The sequence below is a fragment of the Heptranchias perlo genome, chromosome 19, assembly GCF_035084215.1.
Source record: "Heptranchias perlo isolate sHepPer1 chromosome 19, sHepPer1.hap1, whole genome shotgun sequence".
Classification (NCBI taxonomy): domain Eukaryota; kingdom Metazoa; phylum Chordata; class Chondrichthyes; order Hexanchiformes; family Hexanchidae; genus Heptranchias; species Heptranchias perlo.
This window is the reverse complement of record NC_090343.1, coordinates 31981547-32004041: the sequence shown is the minus strand read 5'-3', so window position 1 is coordinate 32004041 and position 22495 is coordinate 31981547.

The window sequence follows — 22495 nt, the reverse complement described above, 5'->3', positions numbered from 1 at the left end:
CAAGTCTTGTATTGCAGCAGTCTAAGCATTCATGAGCAATACAAAGACTGGCATTAGGGCCTCTTCCATGCGGGGATCCACTTCAGCTGTCCCTAGAGTTGTGAGATGTTCCAAGGTGGGCTGCAAAGTTTCGAATCCAAGCACACCACAAATTTGGGTTGTTGAATTCCCCACACGAGCTGACGTATGATAAAAACTGTTAGACTTCTTTCCAACAAACTTTAATGTTCAAAAAGAATCCGCCTTTTAAAGTCTGGGCCCCACAGCTCAGGATCTCTGCCCTCATCAGCTGTGAATGGAAGTGATGTGACTCTTGTGCCACCATTACCTGCTCATTTCAGCTCTGTGTTTCACCTGGTGTACTCTCCTCAAATTCACATTCTAAATCCCCTGAGGTGGATGCACCAGTACTGGTGGATGTCAGGGTGAGTTTGAATGATGCGATGTGTTGTGAGGTACACGGGGAAGTGAGCTAGCTGGCAAAACTGTAGCTACCTCTGGAGTTGTTGTTACTGCTAGTCATTGTACTTGCACGCATGGCAAAACAGGGCTTCAATTAAATCCTTAATGCCCCAGCGATGGCGTAGAGGCTGACTCCTAGGATGTCTTTGCAGGTGCCTGGAAGGATCCCATGGCTGAAAAGGTAAAGGCGATGGAGGGAATGGTAGGTCATTGTCCCTGCAGATGTTTGTGGATCAGGTGGCATATTTCAGTCATAGACTTCCTTTGAACCTCACTCTATTTATGCACTTCATCTCTGTAAGGTCCAGCTAGCTGCATTTGTTGAAGTACATTTTCTCCCTGGGGTAGTTTGTTCTGCAATGGTCTGCTTCCTATACTATCTGTGCTCCTGGCTGCACTCTCCTACTGCACTATTAATAACCGCAGATGACTACTACACCAATCCTGTGGCGATGAAGACTCTGCTCTGCTATTCACTTCTGCATGTGCCATTCCTCCTTATAACTAATTCACATAAACTTCTTTTTTTATCCCACCTGCACATTCTGAGTGATGGTAGAAATACTTGTTGGTATACACTAAGTACACTAAGAAAGACGATTGCTGCTTTCCTCCATTGTTGCTTCACTATTTATTCACAACTACTTTTCCGTTAATCATTGCACGCAGAAGGAGACATAATCAACAGCTAAACAATTTAAAAAGCTGCAAGAGTTTCTCAATTTGAAAAACAAAATGTTTGAAATACTCAGTTTAATGACCTCTGGTGTTTTTTTCTGGTTAACTCTGTGCAGCATTGATCGAAAAATCCTTTGTGTTTTAGCCAGTTTCCCATTTCAAGGCAAAGTAAAGTCCCCTGAGAACATTGCATTTGTGAGAAAAATTTAGTCTGTGGCCTAAATTTTTCTCAGTATTAGTGTTTTGATGAAATTTAAAGCAAAGAGAAAATTAATTTTACTGGTAAATCTATTGGTGGAGTAATCACCATCATCTTGTGTTTTCTACTATGACAAAGTCATCATAGTCAGCAAGAGCTAATGAGCTGGATTTTCCTTCATAATTTTGCCCCAAATCGAGCAGCATGGTGGCAGAAAATGAAGGAAAACTGGGTGGGGTGGCCTACCGCTGCATCTCTGCCTTAACCGCCACGTACCTGGATTTCCCTTGCTCCCTGCCACAGGGAAGTAGGCAGCTCAAGCCCAGACCGCTCCATGGCACGTGAATGATGGCAGGGAGGTGGGCTTCAAGTATCTGCCTGGCTTCCGTCCCTTCTGCTGCTGCCACCACTTGCCCCCGGGACCGCCAGGGTGCTGTGACGGTATACCCTGGGGTAGCAGCAGATGGCTCGCTGAGCCTCCTTTTGGAGGGAGAGGGGCCAGTAGTGAGCTTCTCTCCTTCCCTTAAGCTATGCATTTCTTACTTCCTGTGGCTGATTACTTCAATGGAAATAAAAACCGGGAGAGATGTAAAACGGGCTGCCAATTGTGTGATAGTGTAAAATGGGTATTAGTTAAAGTCAAAATTAACCCGAGTGAGATTCAAAACTCAATGGAGTGCGATTATCAAACCTGTGTTCCTACATTCCCTGACATCAAAGATTTTAATGCTGGATTTTTATGCCAGATATGAATTGCCAAATATTCAACACTGGAAACACATTACAATTAAATGCCATTAATAAGGACATTAAACTTACAAGAATTTTTTGCCATTGAAGTACAAACATAATATTTGCTTTCTTGGCATATAGTCACAAACAATTGAACAGACAGTTTTGAATAAAGATCATGGGCTGATTTGTATTTTGTTTGCATTATGACAAAAATATGTTCATGTTACATTTTATGCATTTTTCCACAATGTACATTTTGGGAACAATTCTGGTGCCCCCTGACTCTAACCCAACATCCACAATGGTGTAATTTCTTTTCCAGTGCAGGAGTAATGGAGAGGGCGGGCTCTGTATTAATGTACCAAGTGTGATACTGCTAATGATATATTCTTGTTAAGGTGGTGCATCTGCTGCCACCACCATCCCACATAACATACCACAGACTATTTAGAGTGGGTGTAATAAGAAATTTGATGTACTAACAATATTAAAATTTATCCCGCAACTTGTTTCACACATACATAAGAGTTCAACAACACAAACTTACATTTATATAGTGCCTGTAACGTAGGACAATGTCCCAAGGGGCTTCACAGGTGGGTAATCAGATAAAAATTGACTCTGAGCTAAAAAGGAGATGTTAGGAGGGGTGGCTAAAAGCTTGGTCAAAGGTTTTAAGGAGGGTCTTAAAGGAGAAGAGAGTGGTAGAGAGGTTTAGGGAGGGAATTTCAGAGCTTAGGACCTAGACCCTGAAGGCATGGCAACCATGGCGAAGGAAATGGGGGAAGCGTAAGAGGCCACAGAGTTGGAAGAACGCAGAGTTCTCGGAGGGTTGTAGGGCTAGAGGAGGTTACAGAGATAGGGAAGGGCGAGGCCATGGAGGGATTTGCACACAAGGACGAGAATTTTAAATGTGAGGCATTGATGAATTAGGAGCTAAAGTAGGCCGGCGAGCACGAGGGTGATGGGTAAACGGAACGATTAAGATACAGGCAGCAGAGTTTAGACTTAGCTTAAGTTCATGCAGGGTGGAAGATGGGAGACTGTCAAGAAGAGCGTTGGAAGTTGAGTCTGGAGGTAACAAAAGCATGGATGGGGTTTTCAGCAGCAGATGGGCTGAGGCAGGGGCAGAGACGGGCGTTGTTACAGAGGTGGAAATAGGTGGCCTTTGTGATGGAGAGTATATGAGTTTGGAAGTTCATCTCAGGGTCAAATAGAATGCTGAGGTTTCTGGTTCAGCCTGAGGCAGTAGCCAGGAAGGGGGATGAAATTGGCAGGACTCCATTGGTAACAGTGCTGGGCTGGGAAGAGAAGCCATTGCAAGAGATTCTCTGGCTGTGGCTGGATAGGTAAGAGTGGAACCAGGCGAGCGCAGTCCCAGTCAGCTGGACAATGGAGGAGAGGCTTTGGAGGAGGATGGTGTGGTTGACCGTGTCAAAGGCTGCAGAGAGGTCGAGAAGAATGAGGAGGGATAATGCACCACAATCACAGTAACAGAGGATGTCGTTCGTGACCTTGATTAGGACTGTTTAATGCTGTGGCAGAGGCGGAAACTTGATTGGAGAGGTTCAAGCATGGAGTTGCGGGAAAGATGGGCATGGATTTGGGAGGCGGCAACACATTTAGGACTTTGGAGAGGAAAGGGAGGTTGGAGATGGGGCAGTAGTTTGTAAGAACAGAGGGGTCAAAGGTGGGGTTTTGATGAGGGGCAAATTTGAAAGGAAGGGGGACAGTACCTAAGAATAGGAGACTGTTTACAACGTCAGGTAGCATGGATGCCAGGTACAGAAGTTGGGTGGTCAGCAGTTTAGTGGGAATAGTGTGGAGAGAGCAGGAGGTGGATCTCATGGACAAAATGAGCTCGGAGAGAGCGTGAAGGGACATAGAAAAGAAACTAAAGAAAGATGCGTGTTCAGGGGTAGGGTAGGGGGAAGTCCTTGGGGGAAGCTTGGGCAAGGAGAAAGGAGGGATGCACCAGAGGTAGCTGAACGGATGGTCTCAATCTTAGTTGCCACAAAGTCCATGAGCTCTTTGCACTAGTTGTTGAAGGTGAGGGTGGAAGGGGCAGGGTAGAGGGTTTTAAGGAGATGGTTGGTAGTGAGAAAAAAGAAGATGGGGGTTATCTTTGTTCTTCAGAATAATCCTGGAATATTGAGCAGTCTTGGCAAAGGAGAGCAGGGCCCGATAGTGCTTGATGTGGTCCAACCAGATCTGGCATGGAATGACTAAACAAGTTGTGCACCATATACGTTCAAGTCTGCACCCCTTGGTCTTAAGGGAGTGAAGATGAGGGCCATATCAGGGGGACTGACCAGGGTGGGAGAGAGTAAGGGTTTTGCTGGGGACAAGGGCATCAAGGGCAGAGGTGAGGGAATGATTGAGCAGATCAACAGTGAGTCTATCATGAGGCATTAAACTCCTTCCATCAGCTGAATAAGAGTAATCAGGGAAGAAATTGGTCCTCGTCATACCTGTGTCTTGGACTTCAAAATAACGCCAATATATTAAATTTGCAAAACAAAATATAGTTCTAGGAAGCTACATCAAGATTAGAGATCAATTGATATTTTTAATATTTCTATACTTCAACTTTATTTCAGATTTGATACACATCAACAAAGTTCACATTACTTACCATGTCATTAATTAAAGCCACAAGTCTATAAAAACCAGACTGGCCTCACATTCTGGAACAATCTGGGTCATTTATGGTTTTAACATACTGATAACTTTATCTGATTTTAATCAAAGAAATAAGATCAGAGAAAATAGAACAACTTAGACACTAAAAATTTTAGTTCAGAGGGTACATTTGGCTTTGTTCAGCTGGACTAGAAAAGGGTATAAAGCAGGTCAGTCGTCCAGTAAAAGGAATATTACAGAGCAGACTTCTTGTATGTTTACATACGAGAACAACAATGCTCGTAGTCAAGGGGTAAAACGTAATTTTAAATCTCTGCTGACTGTGACAACAGTATCTTTATTTCTACAGTATCCAGTCTTTTTTTCTAAGCATGTGATTAACATTTGGTATAATTTAGAAAGAAAGCTGTTATTGTTTTCTTAGTTACTGTAGGCCAGCAAAGAGGACATTGTATCACTAATTGAAATCGCAGTGCACAGATTTACCACGGTCCACAGTACGCTGAGAAATTTTATTAAAAATTTGGGTCAAGGGAAAATATCCTATAATTGTACAAAAGTCATAGGTATGTAAACAGACAATTCTGTTGATGTAACTCCGGGCAGAAACACTGAACAAACCTCAAGACGTGGAAGCCTAGCTATTAAATCTTCTTCCAGAAAAGCTTAGAAGGAGTTATTCACGTCGACCTTGGAATTAACGTAATTTGATAATGGTCCCACCCTTTCATTTCCTTATTGTAAATGATACAAGATGCACCTCAAGGTAATGTTACTTATTTTCTATATTAATATATTTTATTCAGTTATTAAGTTATATGTACCTGCTTTTTGAGGCCTATGGAAATTTCTTTTGCACCAAACCAAAAGTACAAAGGGTGCATTTACAAAATGTTGCTGTGTGATAATGCACATTTCTCTATTTCTATTTAAAATACTTAGCATTGGAAATGAACAGAACATTTTTGCAGATGTTATGTGAAAGGTAAAAAATGGAAAGGGAGTTCAGTGATTAAAGAGGTCATATTTACTTATCAGACACTATGATGGAAAAGTTTCTATTGTGGCACCAAGTCTGTTAGTACATTTGCATTTCAATTTCATTTCTTATTTATCTGATAATTTTAAAATTAATTTTGTTAAAGATTTTGTGAAAGTTGAGAATCTTCACAACCAAGTACTTCTATCTGCTGGTCACATACTTAATGATTTGCTTATTAAGTAAACAATATGCTTGAAAACTTACCTCAGTGCACGTATCCCCAAATAAATAGTGAACTTTGAGGTTCTAAAATAGTTCGAATAGATAATTAAGTTTGTACTTGATGTGAAATATATGCTTGTGCTGGTGAATTGATCTGAGACAAAGGGGCAAAGAAAAATTGTTTAACACTAAGATAAAACTGGCCACAACTTGTATAGAGCCTTGACCGAACCCCTATTCAAATAGTACCAAAACAAAAGGAGGCTGTATTGCTTCTAGGGCAAGATAAGACTGATATTTTTGCAGCCCCAGCCACAACTGTGCAACGAAAAGGTGGTGGTGAGCCACCTTCTTGAACCGCTGCAGTCCGTGTGGTGACGGTTCTCCCACAGTGCTGTTAGGAAGGGAATTCCAGGATTTTGACCCAGCGACGATGAAGGAACGGCGATATATTTCCAAGTCGGGATGGTGTGTGACTTGGAGGGGAACGTGCAGGTGGTGTTGTTCCCATGTACCTGCTGCTCTTGTCCTTCTAGGTGGTAGAGGTCGCGGGTTTGGGAGGTGCTGTCGAAGAAGCCTTGGCGAGTTGCTGCAGTGCATCCTGTGGATGGTACACACTGCAGCCACAGTGCGCCGGTGGTAAAGGGAGTGAATGTTTAGGGTGGTGGATGGGGTGCCAATCAAGAGGGCTGCTTTATCTTCCCAAAAAACACAGCCCCCAAAAAACACAGCCCCCCACTCCCAAAACACAGCCCCCCACAAAAAAACACACAGCCCCCCACAATAAAACAGCCCCTCAAAAAACACAGCCCCCTCCTCTCCCAAAAACACAGCCCCCCAAAAAAACACAGCCCCCCCCAAATAAACACAGCCCCCTCCACCCCCCAAAAAACACAGCCCCCCCAAAAAAACAGCCCCCCCACTCCCCAAAACACAGCCCCCCCACAAAAAAACACACAGCCCCCTCCACCCCACAAAAAAAACACAGCCCCCAAAATAAACACAGCCCCCTCCTCTCCCCAAAAACAAAGCCCCCCCTCAAAAAACACACAGCCCCCCCAAAAAAACACAGCCCCCTCGTTATAGACTCCCCTACCTTTGGGAAAAGATTTTGACTATCGACCTTATCTATGCCCCTCATTATTTTATAGACTTCTATAAGATCACCCCTTAACCTCCTACTCTCCAGGGAAAAAAGTCCCAGTCTGTCTAACCTCTCCCTGTAAGTCAAACCATCAAGTCCCGGTAGCATCCTAGTAAATCTTTTCTGCACTCTTTCTAGTTTAATAATATCCTTTCTATAATAGGGTGACCAGAACTGTACACAGTACTCCAAGTGTGGCCTCACCAATGCCCTGTACAACTTCAACAAGACATCCCAACTCCTGCATTCAATGTTCTGACCAATGAAACCAAGCATGCCGAATGCCTTCTTCACCACCCTATCCACCTGTGACTCCACTTTCAAGGAGCTATGAATCTGTACTCCTAGATCTCTTTGTTCTATAACTCTCCCCAACGCCCTACCATTAACGGAGTAGGTCCTGGCCCGATTCGATCTACCAAAATGCATCACCTCACATTTATCTAAATTAAACTCCATCTGCCATTCATCGGCCCACTGGCCCAATTGATTAAGATCCCGTTGCAATCCTAGATAACCTTCTTCACTGTCCACAATGCCACCAATCTTGGTGTCATCTGCAAACTTACTAACCATGCCTCCTAAATTCTCATCCAGATGGTGATGTAGATGGTGGAAAGGCTTTGGGGAGTCAGGAGGTGAGTCACTCGCCGCAGAATACCCAGCCTCTGACCTGCTCTCGTAGCCACAGTATTTATATGGCTGGTCCAGTTAAGTTTCTGGTCAATGGTGACCCCAGGATGTTGATGGTGGGGGATTCGGCGATGGTAATGCCGTTGAATGTCAAGGGGAGGTGGTTAGACTCTCTCTTGTTGGAGATGGTCATTGCCTGGCATTTGTCTGGCGCGAATGTTACTTGCCACTTATGAGCCCAAGCCTGGATGTTGTCCAGGTCTTGCTGCATGCGGGCTCGGACTGCTTCATTATCTGAGGGGTTGCGAATGGAACTGAACACTGTGCAATCATCAGCGAACATCCCCTTTTCTGTCCTTATGATGGAGGGAAGGTCATTGATGAAGCAGCTGAAGATGGTTGGGGCCTAGGACACTGCCTTGAGGAATTCCTGCAGCAATGTCCTGGAACTGAGATGATTGGCCTCTAACAACCACTACCATCTTCCTTTGCACTAGGTATGACTCCAGCCACTGGAGAGTTTTCCCCCGATGCCCATTGACTTCAATTTTACTAGGGCTCCTTGGTGCCACACTCGGTCAAATGCTGCCTTGATGGATATGTGGCTCTCTATCCCATCATCTAAATCGTTAATAAATACAGTGGATAGTTGAGACCCCAACACAGATCCCTGTAGGACACCTGCCAATTTCAGTACCTGCCCATTATCCCTACTCTCATGTCTCCTGCCAATTTCCTAACCAGGTCAATAATTTGCCCTCAATTCCATGAGCTTTGACGTTAGCTAATAGTCTGTTATGAGGGACTTTATCGAATGCCTTCTGGAAGTTCATATAAACAACATCGATAGACTACTTTAGTCACCTCTTCAAAAAATTCAATCAGGTTCATCAGGCATGACCTACCCTTTACAAATCCATGCTGGCTCTCTCTGATCAGCTGAAAATTTTCAATGCGTTCAGTCACTCTATCCTTAATTATAGACTCTAATAATTTCTTGACAACAGATGTTGGACTAACTGGTCTATAATTCCCTGGTTTCACTCTCTCACCTTTCTTAAATAGCGGAATGAGATGTGCAATTTCCCAATCTAAAGGAACGGTTCCTGAAGTGAGAGAACTTTGCAAGATTATAGTTAGGGCAATGTTCTCACCTACTTCCTTTAAAACCCTGGAATGGAAACCATCTGGTCGTGGGGATTTGTCACTCTTTAGTATCATTATTTTCTTCATTACTGTTAATTTGCTTACGTTAATTATGGTGAGTCCCCAACCTTGATTCAAAATTAGTTTCCTTGGGGTGTCAGGCATGCTATCCTTTTCCTCTACTGTAAATACTGACGCAAAGTAATTATTTAACATGTCCCCCATTTCCTTATTTTCATTTACAATTTCACTATTATCAATTTTTAAGGGACCCACATTGCTCTTGACCACCCTCTTTTCCTAATATAATTGTAAAAAAATTTTGTGTTGGTTTTGATATCCCTTGCAAGTTTCTTTTTATACTCCCTATTTGTAGGGCTTACTATCTGTTTTGTCACCTGTTACTGTTCTTTGTATCTCTCCCAGTCGCTAGGATCTGTGCTATTTTTTGCACTTTTGTATGCCTTTTCTTTTAGTTTTATGTTTTCCCTTACCTCTTTTGTCAACGATTTTTTTTGGCAAGTAGAGCTCTTGCCCCTTAGGAGGGAAAGAGAAAACGGAATTCTAGGCCAGTTAGCCCGACATCAGTACAAGGGGAAATGCTAGAATCTATTATTAAAGAAATAGTAACAGGGTACTTAGAAAATCATAACATGATTAGACAGTCACACAGTTTTATGAAAGGGAAAGCATGTTTGACAAATCTATTAGAGTTTTTTGAGGATGTAACTAGCAGGGTAGATAAGGGGGAACCAGTGGATGTAGTATATTTGGAATTTCAAAAGGCATTCAATAAGGTGCCACACAAGAGGTTGTTACACAAGATTAGGGCTTACGGGATTGGGGGTAATATATTAGCATGGATTGAGGATTGGTTAACAAACAGAAAATGGAGAGTAGGAATAAACGGGTCATTTTCAGATTGGCAGGTTGTAACTAGTGGAGTGCCACAAGGATCAGTTCTTGGGCCTCAGCTGTTTACAATATATACCAATGACTTAGATGAGGGGACCGAATGTAATATGTCCAATTTTGCTGACGATACAAAGCTAGGTGGGAAAATAAACTGTGAGGAGAAAGCAAAGGGATATAGACAGGTTAAGTGAATGGGCGAGAAGGTGGCAATGTGGAGAAATGTGAAATTATCCACTTTGGTAGGAAGAATAGAAAAGCAGAATATTTTTTAAAAGGTGAGAGAATAAGAAATGTTGGTATTCAGTGAGATTTGGATGTCCTTGTACACGAATCACAGAAAATTAACATGCAGGTACAGCAAGCAATTAGGAAGGCAAATGGTATTTTGCAAGGGGGTTGGAGTATAAGAGTAAGGAGGCCTTGCTGCAATTATATAGGTAACACCACACCTGGAGTACTATGTTTTGGTCTCCTTACCTAAAGAAGGATATACTTGCCTTAGAGGGGGGTGCAACGAATGTCCACTAGATTGATACCTGAGATGAGAATCAATGTCCTGTGAGGAGAGATTGAGTAGAATGGGCCTATATTTTCTGGAGTTTAGAAGAATGACAGGTGATCTCATTGAAATATACAAAATTCTTAGAGGGCTTGACAGGGTAGATGCTGAGAGGTTGTTTCCCCTGGCTGGAGAGTCTAGAGCTAGGGGTCATAGTCTCATGATAAGGGGTCGGCCATTTAGGATCGAGATCAGGAAAAATTTCTTCGCTCAGAGGGTTATGAATCTTTGGAATTCTCTACCCCAGAGGACTGTGGATGCTCAGTCATTGAGCAGATTCAAGACTGAGATCGACAGATTTTTGGACTCTAAGGGAATCAAGGGATATGACGATAGGGCAGGCAAATTAAGTTGAGGTAGAAGATCAGCCATGATATTATTGAATGGCGGAGCAGGCTCAAGGGGCCATATGGCTTACTCCTGCTCCTATATTTCTTATGTTCTCTAGGGGTATAAACTGGGGTTATATATCATATTAAATTCTTTTTTGAACACCTCCCACTCATCTTCTATCGTTTTACCCATTAACAGATTTGCCCACTTTACTGTGGACAGTCTGTTTCATCCCGTTGAAGTCGACCTTACCTAAATTTAGAAGAATCTTAGTAACTGATACAGGTTTCTCCCTTTCAAACACAATGTTGAACTCAATCATATTATGATCGCTATTAGATAAATGTTCATGCACTGTTAGGCTGTTAACTAAATCTGGCTCATTATTGAATCTAATATGGCCTGCCCCCTTGTTGGCTCTAGAACATATTGTTGCAGAAAGCTAAACTGAACATACTCAAGAAATTCACTACATTTCTGACATGTGCTCATCTGCTTATCCCAATCTATATGATAGTTAAAATCCCCCATTAAAACCACACTGCCTTTAAGACCATAACAAATAGGAGCAGGATTAGTCCATATGGCCCCTCAAGCCTACTCTGCCATTCAATCACATCATGGCTGATCTTCGACCTCAACTCCACTTCACTGCCAATCCCCATATCCCTTGATTCCCCTAGAGTCCAAAAATCCATCTATCTCAGCCTTGAATATACTCAATGATTCAGCATCCACAGCCCTCTCGGGTAGAGAATTCCAAAGATTCACAACCCTCTGAGTGAAGAAATTCCTCCTCATCTCAGTCCCAAATGGACGACCCCTTATCCTGTGACTATGCCCCCTGGTTTTAGAATCTCTAGCCAGGGGAAACAATCTCTCAGCATCTACCCTGTCAAGCCCCATCAGAATCTTATATGTTTCAATGAGATTACCTCTCATTCTTCTAAACTCCAGAGAGTATAGGCCCATTCTACTCAATCTTTCCTCACAGGACAACCCTCTCATCCCAGGAATTAATCTAATAAACCTTTTCTACATGCTTGTCTAATCTCTGCATTTATACATTCTGCCCATTTCACAGCTGTTACCAAGGGGCCTATAAACAACTCCCACTACAGTCTTAAATCCTTTTCTGTTTCTTAATTCTACCCATAAAGTCTCCACTGCCTGCTTACTTCTCATTATATCCTCTCTTATCATTGAAGTAATTTCATCCTTAATCACTTAGGCTATTCCTCCCCCTCTACCAGTTTCCCTATCCTTCCCATAGACCTTATAACCTGGTATATTCAGTTCCCAGTCCTGTCTGTCTTGCAGCCATGTCTCAGTAATGGCTACCATGTCATACCCTCGAGGTTGAATTTGCACCTGCAGTTCATTCAATTTGTTCCTTATATTCCGTGCATTTGTATAAAGAACGCTTATTTGGGCCACACACCCTAACCGGTCCTTCTGCTCCAATGTTGTTTTTCTCTCTCCTGATTTAATTACTTTACATCTTTTAGTTTTCCCTTTACCTGTAGTGCCTAAAGCATAATTTCTGACGATTACTCTACCCTCTTCCTTTTCATTTGTTATTTATACTACCTTTTCCACCTAAGCCCTCCCTCCCATTTACTAGTTTAAAGTCCTTGTGACTGTCCTATTTATCCTTTCCCCTCGGACCCTGGTCCCAGCCCAGTTCAGGTGGAGCCCATCCCAACATTGCAGCTCCTTTCTGTCCCAGTACTGGTGCCAGTGTCACATGAAATGAAATCCCTCTTTCCCACACCACTCCTTCAGCTACAGGGTCAAGAACCATTGAATGGTGGCACAGGCTCAAGAGGCTAAATGGCTTACTCCTGTTCCTGTAGTCCTATCACTTGGCAGGCCATGTGATAGTTTGAGCTACAGGGCATCACAATGAAATTCGTGACTGCACTAAAACAGTTAATACTGATGTATGACTTTTTCAAATAAAGTTGTTGGTTGCTTGGATATGCAGCAGTTAAACTATGTGTTTGACCATGAGGAGAGCTAGGAAATGAGTTTGAAAACAAAATCTTTCAATCCAGAAACCTTTTTATAACATCAAAATAGTTCAAAACCATCAAAATAGGAACTTGCGAGGAAACGTTTGGATAGGACGATAATTCCTGTTGCAACAACTATTCACAGGAAAGAAATAAACCTGTAATGGATGTTGGAGATAAAGAGATCAATATCAAAACTATATCAACACTTGTGAGGAATTATGGAGAGCTCTGTGCCTTGATAGAAAGCATGTTTATCACTGGGAGACATTGGGGTAAATTTTCATCTTCACTGCCTGGGCAGTAATCTGGCGGAACGGAACCCACCAAATTTTCTTTCCATTCATCAGACAGATTCTACAACGGGTGAGCAATCCACTCTGCAGGATTACTGCCAAGTCAGTGAAGATGAAAATTGACCCCATTGCCTGAAAAAATAATCTGTTCAGAACAGATTTTATTTGCACTGAGCAGAATATATAAGGAATTCAAGAGTAACAAGCAAGTCTACTCTGTAGTTTAAGCCTGTTGAGATATTGAATGGAAGAATTTGGAATTATAGTCAAAAATAATTGATAATTGAAAAACAAACTGCTACTTTTGGACAATCAAACAATTACTGGCTTTTTAAGAAGCAAAAGAAATAGAAAGATTAAATCAGTATCAACAACAAGAATGAAAATCTACCAGCAAAAAGTTTAAAGTTTATTAAGTGCAAACAAACACATTTTGTACCAAAGGAAAAAAGGAAGCGACTGTTCAAAACAGAACACAGCCAAATATATAAGGAATTCAACAGGAAGTAAATCAGCTAAATAGTTATATCATTCTGTGGTTTGAAATATATACACAGGTGGTTGAGACAGTGAATCAAAGCCGAAATTGTAGAGACGATAAAAGGACTAAATAATTTCCCTCATTCCATCCCTCAAAACAAAATTACAGGGGGAAATACGGGTTTATTGAGAAAGAAGAACTTTAGTAAGAATATCAACAGCATAGTCAACAAAAAACAATCTGAGAAAGAGTCTGCACAAGATTGGGAACTCTGCTGCAAGAATCAAATACATTGAAAAAAAGATTGCCATGTTTTACTTCCCTCTCTCCCCTCCCCCCACCAACTATAGACATTTGGTGAAATAATAAACAATTACTGGTTCTCAAGGAAACAAAGGGATTGGAGTAATAATACACATAATAATAAAATACTAAATTGAAGAACTTGGGCATTTTGGATTCCTGAGTGAGTGAATTAAAGTTAAATAGCAACCATCAGAATGGAATGTTAGCTGCGATTATGGGTGTGGTTTTTAATGACAGTGAATTTTGTTAGTCTGAGAATGTATGAGAATGTCTGAGTCCTTGCATAAACTGGAACACACCAATCCAGAAAGGGTACTCATGTTCTGTCACAGATATCTTATTAAACATAAGTTGCCTGTGCTACAAAGCTCTGCTTTATTAAAAACAATGACATTGATAGTTTAGGACATCATTGAACACTTTATGCTGCCCATCTGCCTAAAAAATGCATCTACTTGGCTTCAATGGAAATGACCAAATCAAAGGAAGAAACCGCTAAACATCAGAAAACTACAGGTATCCTCCTGGTTAGTCTGGGCTCTAGGTTTACCAATGACACTGTCACTGTTCCAACTATGGATCCAACCACATTTCTATGTAATGCTGAAAAAATTATGTAAGGCAAATGTGCATTGCATGATACCTTTGTTGAAACCTATCTTGAAAACTGCTCTCCATGGAGAGTTCCTAAAAAGCTTTGTGTTTCATCCAGTTTAATGGATTCTTGTCACTAGGGATACAAGGTTTCTAGATTCTTGTCTTACAGTACAGAGTACAAGCACTCAACTAGCTTTAAGTAATACAATTATATTAAGCAAATACAAAATTCAACTACATTAGGCAACACCAAACATAATACAAAATACAATTATATATCACAATAATGTCACCTTCTCCTAAAGAGCTCATTCTGCCCAGAAATGAGACTGATATTCTACAGAATGTGCTGAAGCATTTCAATGTAAAGATTTTGGGAATGAAGATCGAGAACAAGGACTTGACAGTGAAGTCAAGTTTGATAACAACTGTAATTCTATTAGCCAGAACAATCTAACCCAATGAAGAAAAGGCCACCTACAATTTCACCAGAAAAATTGAATGACTGACCTACATGCAAGTGCTCATCAAGGCTTAGCCGACAGGGACAATGAGGACCTCTGTTCAAAAGTCTGCCATAGATTCCTGTGCATCTCTCATAAAATGGAAGCGATTATTAAATAATAATAGTGAATTAATTAAAATGTTCCTGAATGATGTTAACAGCTTGCCACATTTGGAGGCTAGCAATGCCAATGAAAGCACATATGTGGACATGGTAGAGACACAGATGCTTTATAGTGAGACAATGGCCTCTCTGCTGGATCTTATTACTTTGAATTTGTCCCTCAATAGGTTTCAGTCTATATGTAAGAACATGGAGATTTGGATACACTACGCAAAGAACTAGGAGTATATAAAAAAAAATGGAGACAAATTTACAGCTGCCTACATTTTACCTGGAAAATATTGACAATTACAATAAGGTTCCATCCCATTATTTGGCAGCTATTATTGGATGTGTGGTGCTTTAATGCACAGATTCATCAGTTGCTATACAGAGCATACAGTGTAGATTCACAAGAATAATGTCGTGGATGGGAAACCATAGTTGTGGGGATAGACTTGAGGTACTGGGACTATTTCCATTGGAGCAGAGAAGACTGAGGAGATTTATTATAGGTTTTTAAAATTATGAGAGGTCTTGACAGAATAAATAAGGAAACACTATTTCCTCTGGTTGAGGAGTCAGTGACAAGAGGTCATCGATTAAAAATTGTCAATTGGAGAGTGAGGAGCAAAGTTAGGGGAAATTTCCTTACAAAAAGGGTTGTTGGAGCACTGAATGTTTTATCATTGGGAATGGTTGAGGCATAGACCATTGCATCTTTTAGGGAAAAATGGGATAAATATTTGAAATAAAGAAAGATACATGGCTATGAGAAAAAAGCAGCACAGTGGGATTAGTTTGGATTGCTCTAGCAAAGAGCCAGCAGAGGCATAATGGTTGAATGACCTCTCTGTCCTGTAAACTTCTATGTTTCTAAGGAAATTGGAATAAAGTTCAACAAGAGCCATTTTTCCTTAAAGCTATTTGGAATAAAGTTATGGGAAAGCTGTAGTGATTTATCTTCAAGTAGACCACAAGTGTCCATTCCACTCTGGCACAGCATTGAAACTGGCCCCTGAGGGAATGTGAGTGTGTCCTCTTCTCACATGATAATGATTAGCACATTAGTTTATTCTTTCCAGTGAAAGAATTGTATTTTTGTATCCATTTTTTTCCATAAATTGGGACCCCAACCTGTAATGAATAATACATTTATAATAAGAATTGTTGTTAAGAGAATTTTCCCTCCATTCATTTGTGCTCTTGATAAAGGACAATATCACAGAGAGGTAGCTGTGCACTTCACAGTTGCACCATAAATGAGCTTTTAGGATGAAAATTCTTGATTCTTTCTCCTCAAAAGAACTCCATTTAGCATACACAAGGCCAACTGTACTATAATGTTTAAGCACATAATTCTTAAAGCTTCTTTTAATGGTCTGATAGATGCGCTTTTCTCCCCAATTTTCTGTCCTCTCCCAAAGGGACTGACTGAAGTATAGTTCCACAGGTGCCATCAGCCTACTGGTACCACACCTAAATGGACTTTCTTCATGTATGTGGATAAACAGTGAATGTTAGCACACTATCCAACTATTGGGAAAAGTCCATTCCCACAAAACTACACCTTTCAGTGGTAGATAACAATCAGAAGTGATAATACTGCCTGATTTTTTTTCTTTCCTTAACCAAGAGGCCTAAAAGGCATTTATAATTCCTGTAACTGCTCCAACTGACAATTCAAACCGGCAATTCAACCTGGTCTGTCGGCTTAGTACTACACCAGATAGTGCCCTTACCCAATATACCACCGGGGGAGCTAGACATACATTTTAAAATACCTAACCTTAGTTTTAACCATGACAAGAACTTCTTGGGAAAGCGTAATGGGAGTAATTTTGTGAAGTGAGGCTCTCTAGCAGTGAGTGCAGCAGTGGGCATAGGGATAAAACTGTAGCCCCACTTTTCCAATGTGTGCTCGCTGCTAACAAGACTCCACACTGCAAGCGAAGCTTCACACTGTTACCCCCAACTTTCTTATAACAGACCCGTTTAAAAGAATCGTGTCTACAATACCTCACTGCAGGTATTTAAACAGATAGCTCAAGAACAAATGGGTAGGGTACAATTTTTGCATATATGTATTTACTTCTAAAGTCTATTAAAAAGTAGCGTAAATGTCTGTTGTGTGTTTGCAGTAATGATTATGATTCCCCTGAGCATCCCAGGTAAAAGAGAAAAACTTAAGATCCGGTTAAAAAATAAAAACAGATGTTTGATTAATGGCAGCTGATGGCAAAGTGGAAACACTATACAGACTCAGCATACTGTTAATTTAAGAACTGGTTTAACAGTTCCAGAGTTAGCTCCACTGCACCGCAGGAAATAGGTGGAAAAACTGAGCTTATACTCCATCCTGTACAGTAACAGTATGTTGAAACGCCAGCAGAACAGAAGGTTTATGTTTATTACCAGCTTCTTTAATTGCTTCTTGGAATTTTCCTTTTTGATAACATTACCGAGTACCACTCCTAAGATATACTGCTATCTGTAGCATGCATACTGCAGCCTTACGTACTTCTTGTAAACACCACTTCAGTGTAAAAAAAACCGAAAGTGTGTTGAGTCATATGTGACCTCAGAAGCAATCAAGACATCAGGACATTACGCAGTGGTGAGTAGAGCAATTTTTAAAAAGTGCATCAAGAAATTTAAATCGCTTGTAAATGCTATTAGACTTGTAAATTATGTTGGGATGAATATAATTTTTGTCTCTGGGACAGGTACTCTAACTTTACTCTACAGAAAACAAAGATTGTTGTAAGAGAGACTGGGCTGATTGTGATATGAAACACGTCTATGCATCTCTCAACTGACATTGCGTCGGATATTTCCAGTTTCACAGATCCTGAGTCAGTCTTGCACGCTAATTATCATCCAGCCCTAGAAGCTAACCTGCATGTTTTAGCTGCAGTATTTTGTTCTATAAAATGCTCCCTGAAAACTTCAGATGCTTTCTTTTCTTACACAGCGAGTAATTATGATCTGGAATTCACTGCTTGAAAGGGTGGTGGAAGCAGATTCAATAGTAACTTTCAAAATAGAATTGGATTTATATTTGAAAAGAAAAAGTTTGCAGGGCTATGGGGAAAGAGCAGAGGAGTGGGACTAATTGGATAGCTCTTCCAAGAGCCAGCACAGGCATGATGGGTAGAATGGCCTCCTTCTGTGCTGCAAGATTTCATGATTCTATTCTATGATTCTAGGATTCTTTTCACTTGGCACTGTAAAATATTTGTGCCATTTCCAACATGTATATGGATCTTTGTGATGGTGCTAACTTGTGATGCTGCTAACTTGTGATGCTCCTTTTACAGTACACATCCAGCATAAAAATTAATACTAATATATACAGTTGTATGCACATCACATTTATTAGCTATACTGTTATTTGTAAAGGAAATGTGTGCCATTTATATCACTGCTATCCAGCATCCTTCTGAAATATCAGAAGATTAATACCAATTCTTTGGTCACCAACATGGTTTACCCTGGTCTCAAATATCATCTCCTCTGCTACAGTGGGCATAAAATTTATTCAGCAGACATTCACATGAGGTGATAATAAAACTTACACCACCCTGCACTACCAGATGTGAGCAAATTGTACTTTTTACAGTGTATTTGTATATTAGTAAAATAATCCCATGATAATATAAAAATAAATGGAACAGTTTTATTTCTTTGCCTTTAGAAGGATTCTTTTTGACTAATAAAAGTAAATTGCCTCAATTATAACATTGTCTCAATGAAGCTGTGTGCTTAGCTAAAATTATCCGTCAAAGTTCTGTTCAATCCAAAGAGCTCTTGTGTTTAATTCATGTTAAGTTGTGTATTGCAAAAGTCGATGATGGCTGATGGGGAAAATGCAAGGAGAGTTGAGTTCTAATTTATAGATAACCTAGGAATGCTTCACAGTTTTGCCACCATACAAGGCTCTCTTCATATAGTCTTCAGTGAACTTTGACTCTGCACTTGCACCTGGATATCCTGAGGACATGAAAGGCACTATACGATTGCAAGTTCTTTATTTTCTTTCTTGACCTTTAAGCTGTTGGCTTTTATAATATATGACAGGAAAAATAGCAATAATAGGATATAAAGGCAAAGGTTTGTTGCTGTTATGATTGTTGTGTGATTCAGTTAACTTTATAAACTCTGAGAAGACAGGTTTTGAAGTTTGCATCAGTTGAACCATATGATTGCCTCACCTGACATAACTTCCACTTAAGTATTATCTTAGGGTTAATTAATTTTAATGGACAGAACACCATGCGGGCTGCAAATCAGGGGCTGACACCCATGGCAGAATTCCAGATATGCCCTCCCATCACATCGAGCTCTGCACTAGGTAAACTATATCATAAGAGTTATATTGATAAGTTACATATGTAGCAGTCTTTGATGAATAAGTTCACCTGCTGTATTTGATACTGAACAATGCATTCAGTACTACTAAATATATAATGCAAAGCTGTTAAAAATGTATACAAGACAATTTGTTATAAAATCCCATTATTGATTTTGATAAATTCCTCAAGCATAAAACCCATAAATTAGAGAGAAAAATATTCAGTATTTATCACCATTACTTATTGCAGCAATATATCACTCTATCATATGTGGAATCTGTTCTAATTGTAGAATCATTACAACTTTCACCAGTTTCAGAATTTACAATTAGCTTTTTTGGAATTAGTATTTAGCACCTATAATTTAAAAAAGTTCTTTAAAAACATGGCCTAGATTTTCTGCTCAAGTTCAACAAGCTTCCCGGCATAACTGAAGTGATAAATTCTTTGGAAGCCATGCCAATAATGGCCAGGTGTATTGTAATGGCATGCAAATGATGGAAACACATCATCTGATGTATTTTCCGTTATTTGCCTCATGCCATTGTTGGCTGTGCCTATTTGTCCCTAACATTGAGCATTGTTATGCTTGGTGCAGGGGAGTATTTAAAATTAAAAAGACCAAAAACGTAATTGCGGCTCAAGTCAGCTTTTTGGAAGTCTGACATTACTGTTTGCCACCATGTACAACCACTTTCCCTTAAAAGCTGTATCAGCACCAAATTTTTGTACCCCATTGTGGAAACTCCTAGCGGGAGCTCAATACAGCCTGGGAGCTCAATCTGAATGATTAATTAGGGCCAAGCCTGGCAGATGAAGCAGGGTTGACCACAGTCAATACAAGTGGGTGCGAAGCTGCATCCCAGCTTTTAAAAAAACAATGGAAATTCTGCCCCAATATATTCTTTAACATGAGCAACAATTGTTGTAATATATCTAGTGCAAAGCAATGAAATGTGAAATCATACTTCAGTGTTTCTGATGTGAGTGAAGTTTTGTGTCAGTTGAAATAATTTCTGTACATTTCCTTCCATCACTCATGCAAATGTTTAATATCCCCTGTTGTCCAGTTAACTTGTTATCCAAAGTTGCAATATATTTTATTTCTTGAAAATGCTTTAAAGGGAAAGATCATATAATGGTTATATTTTGGTGTAGTTGTAATACATTGTCTTAACACGGCATTTACAGGAGGGCAAATAGATAAACATATTTGTTCAGTCAGTTTACCGGCTTCAAGGTTTAGATAGCCATGGCAGGAAGGGGGAACTCAGACATCGATGCAGACTGGCTATTCTACCTTTTCAGGGGTGTTGTTGGGTTGGGTCACCATTCTTGTGCACCTGAGAGATGGTGGTGGTGTGCTTCCATTTTCTGTCTGGATCAGCCTGCCCTTTTCTGTATAGGCTATCTTGTGTTAGCAAGGTAAACCTTGTGTGGGCCTTTGGAAAGGGAGCCCAAACTGCTTGGTACTTTCCAAATTCTAGGCAGAGACCATACATCAACTGCTCTGACTGACATATGTCCCACAGGTGCTTGTTCCACATTTTTGTTGTAAGCGGGAAGGGTATGGCTTTGCATCACAACAATGACTACACTTCAGAAGTACTTCATTGGCTGTGAAGCACTTTAGGATGTCCTGAGGTCATGAAAGGTGCTACATAAATGCAAGTCGTTCTCTCTTTTCTTTATAGTGAGGGATGCATCTTCTTGGCACTAGCATTGAGAGTTGTGCAAATCTGTAGATCTCAGATAGTCCTTGCACATTTGAGGGCACAGCCCAGCAGAGATGGGAATGGATCTGTGGCGATCTCAATATAGGTCATGGCTTTTGTGGTACACTGAATGGCTGCCAAGAATGGTTGGAGCTGGAAGCAGGACCAGAAGGTGTGCAGGAAGTACTCTCTGGTTCACCAGTCTAGTTACATCCTCTCCAGCATTTCTCCGAAACTGAGGGATGGAATCTGTGAATTTTATGTAGGGTGTAGTATGTTTGGTGTTTCAGTTTGAAGTGGCCATCATGCATTTTCCTGCAAGTGATAGTTGTGAGCAAATGGTCCTCTATTCTTCTGACATTTACACTTTTTGGAAAAGGTGTAGATAATTACATGGCCCCTGAGAACTGCCTTAATGGTTATCCACAGGAGCATTGGGGGGACATCGGGAGCTTCATTCTCAGATGAATTGTTCCTACAGGTAGGTTAGAAATCCTGGGATGCGAGGGATGTCAGTGTTAAGGCAGCAGCACTAGGGGTTGCAATGGCAAGTTAATCTGAGTGAGATTTGTTATGGTTGGGGTGTGATCGGAGATAGTTATGGGCCCTATGTTGCAACCTAGAGAGGTAGGCTTCCTTCAGGAAGAAGTTATTTATTCTGAAGTATGTCCTGTGTGGGTTTGAATAAAAGTTGAATCCCCTCATTGTTGAGGGGATCATACTGGGGTAGTTCTAGCTGATTGCCTCTTACACTCTTTGCTCACATGGGGTGTTGTTTTGCTGTATTTGTTCATTTCCACCTTGAACATTAGCAGGGGTTATCTTCCAGGTTTGACAGAGGGGCACTTCCGACAGGAAACATTTTCCACTTTTGAGGAAAATTTGGATCCAGTGTCCATAAAAACATTTTCACTGGTGGAGAATTAAGCTTTATGACTGGAATTCAGCTTAAGTTAACAATTATCACCTTAATCACTTTCAGTGTATGCAGCCACCTCAGGCCTACTCTCTCGTGCTCCCTGGCTAAATCCCTCCATCTCTCCACTTCTCTCTCCACCTTTAAAAACATTCTCAAAATTCATCTTTTCAACCAACCTGTCAGTCACCTCTCAACACTCGCACCATGGCTTGACCACCACTTCTTTCTTCCATTGACTTAATTTTTGTATTCTTCCCTATTGTAAGATGCCTTCGAACATTTTCTATGTTAAAAGTGACATATAAATGCAAGTTGTTATTAATTACCAGAAGCAAGCTGCTTAGCCAGTGCAACTTATGCCCCCTCCCACTTTGCACAGGCGGTAAACAGCAAAAATGGCGACTATTGTGACATATAATGGACATCTGAATTCCTCTCATCATGTTTACTCTATGAAAGTATATTCAAAACTTTGGAAGTGTATTATTCCTGGTAACAAAAACAAAAATGACCACTATTAACCGTTGTTGAATGGTGCTTTGAATGGTTATTT